Source organism: Larus michahellis, chromosome 7 (genome assembly GCF_964199755.1).
Source record: "Larus michahellis chromosome 7, bLarMic1.1, whole genome shotgun sequence".
NCBI classification, from domain to species: Eukaryota; Metazoa; Chordata; class Aves; order Charadriiformes; family Laridae; genus Larus; species Larus michahellis.
In genome coordinates this window covers 39,926,471-39,938,869 of record NC_133902.1, presented here as the reverse complement: position 1 = coordinate 39,938,869, position 12,399 = coordinate 39,926,471, and the positions used below count along the sequence as shown (strand labels likewise).

The 12,399-nt window shown below is 38.5% G+C and overlaps 1 protein-coding gene across 6 annotated transcripts in view; it reads left to right on the top strand.

Annotated features, from left to right (window-relative positions):
* CSRNP3 (cysteine and serine rich nuclear protein 3) overlaps positions 1-12,399 on the top strand; it is a 106,988-nt gene that overhangs the window by 8,281 nt on the left and 86,308 nt on the right. The window contains exon 1 of one of the 6 annotated variants that reach the window (XM_074593593.1): positions 10,194-10,336. The exons of 4 other annotated variants lie outside the window; for them this stretch is intronic. The gene's annotated coding sequence lies outside the window, so the exon portion shown is untranslated. Of the gene's footprint in view, positions 1-10,193; positions 10,337-12,399 lie in introns of those variants that run through there. One more of the 6 variants, XM_074593596.1, reaches the window with a different exon arrangement.

Genomic DNA, 12,399 nt, shown 5'->3' with positions numbered 1-12,399 from the left:
AAGTGTTAATACTAATGCTAATGCATAATAGAAGTTAGTTTGGTTACAAATCACATTTTTTCACTCATGCTTAACACTATATTGCTACATATTCAGTATGTAGCAGAAATACTGATGTGATTGTGCAATACCTTCAGTATTTTCCCTATTGTTGTAGCTGTGTAAGTGTATCTTTGGTGCCATCTTTGTTTATTCAACCTTTTGTTTATTCATACCATGTAACTGTCAGATAGAAACTATCTGATCATCAGACAACGGCATATTTCTTCCACCCCGTTGTCCCTCCAGTTACATCATGCAGTGACATTTAAGGACTGCATCTCTCATGATGGGACACAGCTATTTGCCTGGCCAGATTTTAAGACAAATTCTGTTTGAGCTTGTATAAGAAGGTCAATATGAGATATGGTAGGACTTGTTTGACATGTCTTGAGAAATTTGTTGAAAATAATTCCTGGTGCTTTCTTTCTACTGTCCTGCTTTTCATTGCCAACTGTGACATTCTGTTGGTATGGTTCCTTTGAAGTTTGGGATTCTGCTAGGCATTTTCTTGCAGGCCTACTGCTGTACTGAAGGTGATTAAAAAGGCATTTGCAACTCAGGAAATCAATTTGATGGTTCTCTGAAGCTGCAACTTTTAAAGTAATACATACTGTGTTTTTAGCACAGAAAATAGAGCTTGTGCATTTGCAAAGAGAAATTCAGTCATCTTGCATTTCAGTGGGGTTTCCACCTTGCTGAAATGGACATACTAGCACAGTAGGATGTCTGAATTTCTGAGCTTCTTTAGGATATAGGCAGCTGCGTGCACTGAAAATCCAAAGCACTGATCCCTCTTCTATGGGTGGACTCTTTAACGTAATAGGATTTTCTCTTTTACCAATGATAGACATGTACTGTACTGTCTGTTGTAGTTGAGAGTGCTTCCCGAGAAAGTGAGAGACTTGATTACTGTTCTTTCTTCAGTCTGAAAGTGTTCAAATCCACACTTGCATCTTCCAGAAATGTACCATAATTGACAAGCTATAAAATAATTTGGGGAAGATAGTGTGAAGCTGGGGTCTGTCTTTTCTTTTGGGTGATACTGGACAAAAAGGGGTATAACTCTCTAACCTAATATTGGGTCATTCAGTCATGCGGAAGGATATCTGTGCTTTCTTGTTCACAAGATTGTTTCCAAAATAGGGACTAGTCTCTGTTCCCTTCCAAGTGAGTGTTGTCTTCTAAAACTCATTTGCAAATCTGTATGTGAAGACACAGGTGGATTGTTTGCAGAACACAGTTTTCTTTGTTGCGGCTGAAGTTCACGTCACTTGGGGAATGAGTGCAATTTAATTTATCAGCAAAGCTATGCATTGATGTTTTGAACTCCACCTTAGCTATGACAGAGCAAAAAGGTAAATAATGACCTTTCTTGTTGCAAGGAGCATGACAAATTGGGCACCCACTGGATTTCTGAATTTCTGAAAAGGCAATTGATCTTTTTAGGGCCTTTCCCCTCCTTTTTTTTTTTTTAACAGCTTTGCTGCATACAAGCTTTACATTTGTTTACTTAGCTTAATTTAATGTTGTACTGGTCATCTCTTAAGATTAAGATCTTTAATGTTTGCTGCATGTACAATAGTGAATTTTACCTTAAAGAGCCAATTATGGTTTAAAAAAAAAATACGTACTAGAAAAACCGTAAATGGAACAGGTGAAAGAATGGCTCCCAGAAAGCAGTAGTATTGAAAGGCTGGTCAGTACTAGTTAGTTACATGTCCTTATGGACTGGACACAATTTCCTCAGATGGTCTCTTTCCCTGTCTGTTTTGGTGAGCTGTGCATCAGCAGCACTGGGGAAAAACAGTGACTACGATCAATAGCAACAGTACTTTCTTAAAGGTATGCATAAGGTAAAGGAGGAACTCCTTTAAAGGCTTCTGGAATTAAATTTTGCGCAAGTGTTCTTAAAAGTGTAGTACTTGTATTGGTAGAAATGTGCATGTGGGGTTTTTTTAAACCAGAAATTATGAAATACATGTTTTACGCTTGTATAATGTTAAGCACCAGATTCACCATTTGGTCACTTCTCTTTGATCATTGTTTGGTATATGGATGTGCAGAAAATCCAAAATCTGAGACAGAAGAAGGGTGACTTTGAGATATTAGTGTAGCCTTGTGAGGGTGACTTTCAGATATTAGTGTAGCCTTGTGAGCGCTCTAGTAATGTACGTGCACTTACTTTGGGCAATCTCCCAATAGTAACTGTGCCTGAGTATAAGGCTGCTTTTAAGCGAACGTGACCAGTATGTGAGGCTGAGGGCAGAGTCGCTGTAGAGTCATGCATGAGGCTGGGCTGGGTGGAGAGAGCAGAAAGTTGTAGGGAAGAACCAAATTAAGACAGCTAGGATACTGTGCATATAGGTGAAATGAGGATGGTAACACACAGGGCAAAATATATCAGATGTATAATTAGGTTGATTTTTAATTTTTAAAATTTTGTTATTTGAAAAATGAAATGCCCACAATGCTAATGTGGGGTCAGCATCAAATATTTGGAGCAAATCTATTTTGGTAGTATCCCTGTTCTTGTTTTTCCACCTTTCCTGACTGAATTAGATGTTTGTAACTAACTGCAGTATAGCTGCTTAGGCTTAGAATATTCGGCTTTACACGTTTATGTTTTTGGACTTTTTATTATGTTCTAATACTCTTTGCAATGAAGATTTCTGAAAGAACTACTGAAGTCTGTCAAAAAAGAAAAAATATTATGATATCTGTTATTTAACAAACTTCCAAGAATGTTTGAATGCATGCACATGCACATATGATCTCTCAAATCAAATTTCAAGCATTTTTAAATGCAGGTTCAGTAGCAACATCTGTGGAAATCAGTTACCATGAGCATTCCATGTAAACCGTGCTTGCTTTTGGATAGGAACTTTGATCCCATGACAGAAATACAGGTATTAACGACCAATATTCCTTCATCAATAAAATCACTTATTTGTGGTCCTAAAAGGTTGGGGGGGGGGGGGGAGGAAATATACTTTCCATGTATAGTCTTTGGTATTTATCAAAGTAATTATTAATAAAAGAATTAAAATCTCCAGGCAACCCGGGACACATGGAAGTGTATTTTTTTTTCAGGCATCTTTATGCATAATTGCCAGCTGGGTCAGAAATGGCTTGACTCAAAATCAGTTTAAAGGTTTCATCAAGTCAGTGCATTAGTAGAGGGAGAAGGAATATAAATAAAAGAAGAAACTTGTCTAACCTGCAAAATAAGCAGGAAGAGAAAGAACCCTTATTAATCTTTCAGGTACTCAGCTGTGGTGACTAAGTAAGATTGCATAAGGCGCCTGTCATAGCAATGAAAAGTGGTATTCCTCCCTGACCTGGCTGTCAGTCTGTGTCTCTGTTCCTTCCAAAAGGGGTAGTGCCTCATCTTTTTTCTTACTGTGCTGTGCCAGCATTATGCTCCTCACTGGAGCGGATATGGCTAAAAACCAAGAATTTGATTCACAGCTAATAAAAGCTGTTAGTAACTCGTTCAGGTTTTCTTAATTTTGCCTTTCAGTCACGAAGTCTAGGTTATGGTTCAAAAGAAACTTGATTTTAAACTCTGATGTTTTAGGCTTGTGTACTGTTACTTATTTATGAGAAGTTGATTCCTCATTTTGGGAAGAACTTACCTGATTTAGTTGTTGGTATGTAAATAATTAGAACTGGAAATAATTTCCATGCTAGAAAGCTGCTTTTTAAGATAGTCACAGAGGAATTAATGGAAATCTAGATATAATCTTGTGCAGAAGTTCTTTGCTTACTTTTTCTTTCTTTTGTGTCATATATTATACCACTTCTGGTTTCACTGAAGGCAGATGACTGTACTCTTGAATTGATTGAAGGAATATAAATGGATATTGGTAAGTGGGTGGGAGTCTGAGGAAGTTGCAGTTTATGTAACTTGCATTTCTAAGAGGTGAAAATTAGTCTGCCTTGAATATGTTTCTCAATTTTGCTCTGAGATTTGTTCCCACATGGCACTGTTTTCAGGTAGCTTTCTGGTGTTTTTTATACAAGCTATATATATATTTATTTTTTTTTAAAGAGGAAAGGAGAACTTGTTTTGGTTTTGCTTGGTTTTGTTTATCAAGGAGTAAAGAAAAACTTACCTATTATAACAGAGGTGCTGCAGTACTGTTTCTCTTAAAACCAAGGAAGGAACTAACACACTCTGCTTTCGGCATTCAGCTGCACAGAAAGCAGTGTAGTTTTTTTTCTTTTTTTTTCCTTTCTTTTTTTTTCTTTCCCTCTCACCATCTTAGAATAGTCTTTACAGCTCCTTAATAATTCCTCCTAAACTAACATGTATTAAAGTATCAGATCCATTGACCAGTGTGGTCACTTTCTAGCATCCTTCTGTGCCGTATAGAAAGGGCTTGGTTTGCTGCTGTTTTACACCGGAACAAGCAGCGTTCAGCACAGCTGCTTCAGAGACAGCAGAGTCTTCTAGGTTCTATTAAAGAGCAGAAATGTATGAATGCTGTGGTAAAGTAATCCTGTTCTTCTTTCCTGAAGCAGTTTTGATTTTCAAACTATAGGGTGATGTGTTTTCACTGTGCATCGCCCATAATTATCCAGTTTCTTCTCCAACCTGAACAGTCATCCCTTCAGGCTTCATTAAATGCAGTCAGTAGGGCATTGAAGCCAATATAGCTTGTTGTATGGCTTCTGCATTTCAATATGCTGCTATATCTGACTCACGGAAACTGTATCACGCGTATCCTGTTTGATAGCTTCTCACTATTTAAACCTCAGATTACTGGAATCCTACGTGCCTTGAGGGATTTCTAAGGCTGGTAGATGATGGCATCTGTCCACCGTTTGTGAGGACACCTCAATTCTCCACTTTTTTTTGGGTCATAAATCATAAGTAATTTCCTTGCAGTGGCATCAGCTTCAAATTAAGGAAACCTTGGCCTGGATTTCATAATCAAACACCAGTGGGTTCCATTTTTTTAACCATGCAGGATTTTTCCAGGCAGCAGCCCTGAGTGCCCACCAGTAAGTCATGCATAGTTCATTCATTTGCTTTCTTCTTTTTTTTCTCTGTCAGGGTTTACTTTGCTTGGAGACCATGCTGTCCCATTTCTTAATGATACTGGATGCTGAGTTGTCACATGGAATTGGCAGTGGCTGTGGAATTCAGGTAGTCTTGTTGCTGCCTTACAAGCTTGGTCCATCCCTCTTCAAGGATCTTTCCACAGACATATAGGATTCTGAGCAACAAGGTGTTACAATGTCTCTCTCCATTCAGGAGATGTAGTAGATCTAATGTGTGGAATGTGACGTATCTTCCTTGGATCCTGCTAGACGAACGGTGAATAAGATCTTTATTTCTAAACGACGCGTGAGCAATTTGTTCTGACGTCCTAGTAACTGTCTTTCATGACAGTGATTATGCTGTGGGAGATCTGACCTCTTCCAGCAATTAATAGGTGAAGTGATAGCTCTTTTGCTCTGAGCCAGACAGTAGCCACTGTTTTTCTTAAATGCCTGATCCTGTGGTCAGTAGCCTGTGAATAAACTGTTACCAGTCTCAAATGTCTGCCGGTAGCTTTCAATAAATACCAAGCTCCACCTATGTCTTTGTTAAGCAGTATGTAAGAGCCGATCTCACGCTTGACAGAAGAGATCTACAGTAACTGGTTTCTAATGAAGGACTATGTGATCAACTACCACAAAGTTACATCACCTGAGGCAGCTGCAGGGGGTCACGCGCTATATGGAAGCCTGCGTGGATCAAGCGCAGAGCAAGAGAGGTGTTACTTAGCAGCAATTGGAGTTCTTTGAGATAGGTAAATCTACAAGTACCTTTTCCCCCTGGCCATCATTCCCCTTTCCTTCGCTCCTAGTTGCAAAGATTTGCATTTCAGAAGACACTGCAAAGGTGCAGAAGTTGCTACCCCGTATCCTGAACATGAGAGCAGGTGGGAAATCAGCACGTCGTATATTAGATTGCAGAAAGAAAAAGTGGTCTAGCTTTGAAGTGAACATACATGTGAACCGTGAGCAACTACAGTTATTGATAAGCTCTCATCCTCATCTCGCTATGTACTTTGTTTGGTTTGGTTCCCACCCCCCCGCCCAAATGTGAAATAAAGGCCAAAACCAGAAAACTGAATGCTGAACTTAACAAATCAAGGATCCTCTTTGATCTTCAACACTGTTGCAAACAGTTTTTAGTATTGATACAGCCTTAAAGAATTTTAACTCCCCTGTCCTTAATTAAGTAAATCCTTCATGGTTCTAGGAAGGAAAAGTATGTGCACTAAAGAAGCAAGTATGGTCCAGACATGGGACAGAATAAAGGAGTGAGAGAGGAGAAAAGTCTGATAAAATAGAACAGCTGCAAATATTTTTTTATTTAAAACAAAACAAAAGGTAAAAAAACCGCATAAGGCCTAAAGAGAAAGATAACTGGACTACTGATAAAGCCTACCACGGGAGGGGAGTGGAACAATTAGCTCTGCTAAAGGAAGAGACTGAAAGCAGATATTGTGGGAAGGATCATGTTTAGTTTTAGCACTGTGTGTTATGAAATACCAGAGATTTGTTTGAGGTTCTAATTATTTACTAAAGTGTGTCAGTTGATCTTTACAATCAGGGTTGTCTGAAGTGTTAAGATAAACAGTATATGTTTTTTTCCATCATCCCTGAGTGTGGAAGTGTGTATGGCTTCATCATCATAAATAACTTGTACTATATGAGTGTCATTTTGCTTGTCTCCAGTGGGTCTGTGCAGCACTTTTCAACTTTGTGTCCAGCATAGCTTATTGTTAACTCTGGAGAGGGAAGTAAAAAATCTTGACTGATAAGCCTGGATGTTACAAAGAGCTGTGAGTTGCAAGTGAAACCTGAACTGGAATCCATGAACGGTTTGTAATGAACCAAACCAAGTCAGGAACTGCCTTCATCCCTGATGGCATGGTGTATGGATTTAGTCAACGGACACTGTCAGCCTCACTGTTTCTGATTCCAATTTACTTATGTTCTTTTAATTTCCTCAATCAGTACCATTCTATGGTAAGGCAGAGTGGATTACTGAGTTGTAATTTATATACACTTTCTAATTTTTTTCTTGGAAGCTTTTCTCAGGAAGAACGTGATTCTGTAGCATATTATCCTTCCATAAAGGGTTTGCCAAAAGCAGCTTCATTCTTTGTAGAGTCAGAGAAAATGGAAGCAAATATTTCAGTAGCAACGGACATAATCAGGGAAAGGAGAAGTGAAGAAAGTCGTTGCAGGAATCTGCTTCCTGATGAAGCCTTCATTTTGTCCAATATAAGAGCTCTGGAGAAAAAAATTGAAGTGCATGTTGTAGGAGTATTAAGTATAGAGAAGTTTAAAAAAAAAAAAAAAAGAAAGAAAAGCTGAAATAGCCAAACGAATATAAGCACACCCACTAATCACTTGAGTCACAGCAGGGACCAGGTACAAACCTGGATTCAAAAAAGACCCAGTTTCCCTTTCTCTGTGTATGTATGATTAATTAGTCCAATAATAGCACTTTGGAGCCGGAAAGCATTGCTAAGACTTTGCAGGTGCTGGCTCTGGAAAGGGGTGGTCGGGTTCAGGCGCCGTCCCGGGCAGCGGCCTGGGAAGGGCAGAGGAGCCAGAAGCCGAGGGTGGCCCAACAGTACTGAGCGGGTCAGGGCTGGGCATGGCTACCACGCTGAGTCAAGGGCCTGGTGGTCAGTCTGTAGTGGAGAAGACAGGTCTGTGGTGAGCCCCTCTGGGTCAAGAGGGTTCCTGTCCAGGTCCAGGCACGGCTGCGGCTAGCGTAGCTCGGGCAAGGGGCCATGGGCAAGAGGCTGAATTTAAAAGCTGTGTCTTGGCGAAGGGTGGGCAGGCTCGCAGCGGGGCTGCTGCTCGCGTGCCTTTTGGTAGCCACCAGCTGCTCTGGCTGGAAGTTGGCCTTGTGTCCAGGCAGCCAAATCCCCCCTACCCCTCACCCAAGTCGGCCTTGTGCCCGGGGAGCCAAATCCCCCCACCCCGCACCTAGGTGCGGGGTGGGGGGATTTGGCTCCCCGGGCACAAGGCCGACTTCCAGCGCCCTGACATACTAGCAGAAGTGAATTTTGCGTATTTAAAAATGCACTAATCGAGTCAATTGGCTTGATTTTTGACGCGCAACGCCAGGCAAATTTCACAAGGGCTGTCTGACTGTCGTGTGGAACTGTGAGGAAACGGGCAAGCGTAGGCGGCGGAGACGGCACAGGCGCCACTCCGCTGGGGAGGCTCGCGCGCGCAGCGCTTGGAACATCAGCCTACTTAATGATAATCATTTTTTCGTAGCAAGGCTATTTGTGTTTTATTTTTAGAAACACCGACTGTATTACAGTTGCTTCATTCTGGGACTATTTTAGAGGTGTTGGGGTTTTTTTTTGTTGTTAATAACCTCCTTTTTTTCATAGTAGATTTTGCAAGGCATTCTGATTTACTTGTTTGTACTGCACATTTCTCTGTGATTACTTATACTAATAGTGCTTCAGGGCTGGAACAGTGCTGCACCTTGCATCTGTATTGAAAAGTTTTTTATTAAATCCAGTTATGAGACTACAACTCTGTATGTGCGTGCCTCTCCCTCAGCAGGCAGGCTGGTTGAGAGATGAAGCCTTGGTGCTCAACTGCAAATTTCTTTTCGCAGAAAAAAAAAGAAAATAAAGTTCAAGGTGTCTTCCAGCCAGTTGCTTACAAGGGCAAAATGTCTGTTTAGATTTTCCTGTGTTTCCCTAGAGTTCCTTCCCACTAAAGAAAATTATATTGATTGTCTGGATTTGAAACCTAATAATTATTTTAGTTTTTTTAATGCTTTCAGGAATGGATTTCCATTTTTCTAGGCATCTAAGAAGACGCTTTATGTTAAACTGAGTAATTTGTTCAAAAGACACCTACTTTACTTGTTAAGACAGAATCTGAATGTTATGCAGAGGATCCACTGGCAGTTCGTTATGATAAGATTGACAGCTAATTTTTTCAGAAGCTAAAACAGCTGTTACTTTATAGTGAAAGTATGCTAATTGGTATAGTCTTGTTGTGGTTAAAGATCAATAATTCAGTGAAGAGGATAGATGCTCTTATTTAGAGGGATTCACAGTGAATTTTGTTGGAAAGCCATAGCTGAAGATTGAAATTTGTAAACACAAAGGTATTTGCCGGCTTCTGCTGCGTAACATTTTCCTTTTAAGGGGAAATCCTGGAGTACAAATGCTTTGATGTGTGAGTAAACGTTACCTTACCTAAACTGAAGATTCATTCTTGACTTTGATTTTGACTTTAATTAAACTGTCACAAAATAAATCTGATGATGTCTTTAGCTGAGCTGGCACATAATTTATATGGATGAATAGAAAATAAAAATTCCCTGATCTTGAAAAACATTTTAACTATATTTAAGAGGCTACAAATAGACTTAATAGTATATTTGAGGCACATGAATTAAAAATTTTTCACCCAGTCATTTTTTTGCATTTGAATTCTTACCTAGATAGAAAGTTTTGTGTGAACAAATTTCACGCAGCACATTGTATTTTGGCTACTATATTATAAATACAGTAAAATAAACGCACGTGCACTGATAATATGGGTAGAGTTTTATATAGGTAGAACTTCAAGAAGAAGTATTTAGTAATTATTCTCTTTCAGGTATTTTATAAATACTGCCTCAAACAGAAGGAAAATGTCTTTACTAGGAAATTACTGGCATTGATCTCGGAATTATTCTAATTTACATTGAGATTTCAGATTCTTGCTTTCTATAAAAGCACCACTGTTATTTTGATGATCTCAAAATTTCTTAAGTACACAGCAGCACTCTTCACTGAAGATCTGGATAGCCAAGACAAAGCATACAAAGAATGTATACAGGCAGTAACTAGGTTCCTACAGCTGATTGCTTGTTTTTTCCTTACAAAAAGGAGCTGAAAGGGAGAATTACTATTCACTAGTGGAGCTGAAGGTTATTAATAAAGAGACTTATTTTTTTCTTGTCTTTACGTTTTGTCGTTGCCTTCCAGTACAGAGCGTCCTCACTGATTACTAAGTAGCTCATTAAAGCTGTTTTTTAGATGTGCTTTTTTGTTTTGTTTTCTTCTTGCTGTTTTCCCATTTTGCTAGCATGCAGATGGGGGTGGGGAGTGGGAAATAAGGGAGAGAGCATGTTCCAGAGGATGCCAGGATGACTTCAGTTATTGGATGACTGCTCTCTGATGGATGGAAAAAGGAGGAGTAAACCTTTCAGTCTGCACTGACGGAAGCTGAAACACAGAAACAGAAACCCGATTTACAGGTAAGGGTGAAAAAAAATTCCTGTTCTGAATAGCTATTCTTGATCCTAGCCACAACGTTTCTTGGGTGTAAAAAATGCAAGTGCAAGCATCTTATTGTTTCCTCCTCATTAACGACTTTGAAGCAGCCTGTCGGGTTATTATTTCTCCTGCCTAGCAGGTTTCAACCGATATGAGATCCATAGACAGTGAAATTGTAGGCATGCCTGATGCTATCTGATAATAGTCTCGTGTGACAGTATAGGCATTGCATCTCATTGATGCTGAAGTTGTTCAGTAAGCTGTAGGAAAAGAGGCTTTTCGTGTGATGGAAATACTTGCTGTTGAAAATACAGTGTATGCTACCAGCAGGAAAATAGTGCTGGAAGATCTAAAAATGTTTTCTTTGAGTTTGGATAGGAAAAGGACTTCTAAAACTGTGGTTTACGTAGTATTGAACATACAGTAAGGATGGCTCCTCAGGGCAGCTCTTAAATGGTTTTTGTGGATTTTTGCATTATTTTTAGGTTTGGGATGAACGTGGTTTATAATTCGGTCATAAAATTATCTTTGTCATAAAGAAAAAACATGATGCATTTAATTAAATTATGTGTACAAGACATAAATCTTGTAGTATATACAGCAGTTACGTACCAGTTTTAATAAACTGTTGAAATAGCTTGTATGAAACCTGTTCTGCCGAGTTTACATGTTATCAGCATGTGGTAGTTCACTGTCACTGGGGATGGCAAGTAGCAAACAACTTGCTTGGTACAGAAAATAAATTTGTTTATCAAGCCACATTATTTGAGGATATAGGACTACAGGCTGAAGTCCTGGCCCCCTCTGAAAGAATTAAAGATTTTGATATTGGCTTCACTGGGGCAAGGATTTCAATGTGTCAGCTCTCTATTGATTTAATTTCTATGTTTTATGTGTAGCAAGTAATTGTTATAGTACAGGACCCTGTTTTGCTCCTTTGAAGCAGAAATCATTGAAATAAATGAACTGTGGTTACAAATTGTTGCCAATGTTATAGGTGTGTTTGTTTTTTTTTTTTTTAAAAGCAATCAGACGTTTGCATTATTTCACATTGGTGATGGAAATAGCACTATGGTGGGAAGTAATTTGTTTTAGATAACTATATATTTGGTGTATTTAATCTCTTGAGTATCTGCAGTAGCTCCTTTAAGTATAGTAAGTAACCCCACTATATATTTCTAATGTGACCTTTTTTCTGGAATTTATTTAAGTTAATTATAATATATTGTTAAGAAATATCTAATCTATAAGCAATTATCAGTATATATGTTCTACAGAAGAGGTTCCTTATTAAAATGATATAAAACAGTTGTTAATTCTTGTGATATTTGTCCATGTCTTTTGAATGCTGTATTCTAAATTAATCCATTGATAGAAAAACTGGGAATGTTATTTTGTGAACAAATAGTTTTAATTACTTGTTTGTTCATTTTTATACTGCATTGAAAATAGAATAATGGGATTATTTAGTTATCACAGCGCATTTATATAGCACTGAAATGAAGGAAAAGATTAGAAGCTTTCTGCTTGGTTTGAGAGTATATAATCATAAAATATATTCATAAAGCTAAGGTACTGGAATTTAGTTTTAACAGATTTCAGAGATTAAAATCAGTAAATGTGTGTATCCATTTTTGTTGTATTCACTGTGAGTGAATGCCCTTAGAGCAGCCCAAAAATTATTAAAAAGTGATGTTAGTAAAGAAAAAACGGACAAGGTCAGCAAAACTCTGTTACAGAGTACTAAAGAGGACTGGAAGAAGCTTTGTCCTCTGTCCACTTCATTTATACACCTTACCAGCTGCACGCATATGGAGCAGTGTCCTTATCTGCTAGCTGTTTCTTCAGAGAACGGAGCCTGATATGTTTGCTAAACAAACAATCAATCAAAAAAATTAATATGTTACAGCAAATGTCAGCGATTCACAAAAAGTCTAAAAAAATGACAAACTATATATTTTTTTAATACTGGAATGTGAACACTGGAAAATAATACTGACTGAAAAATAGATGAGTTGCATCCTAACATTTGTTATTTGTGGCG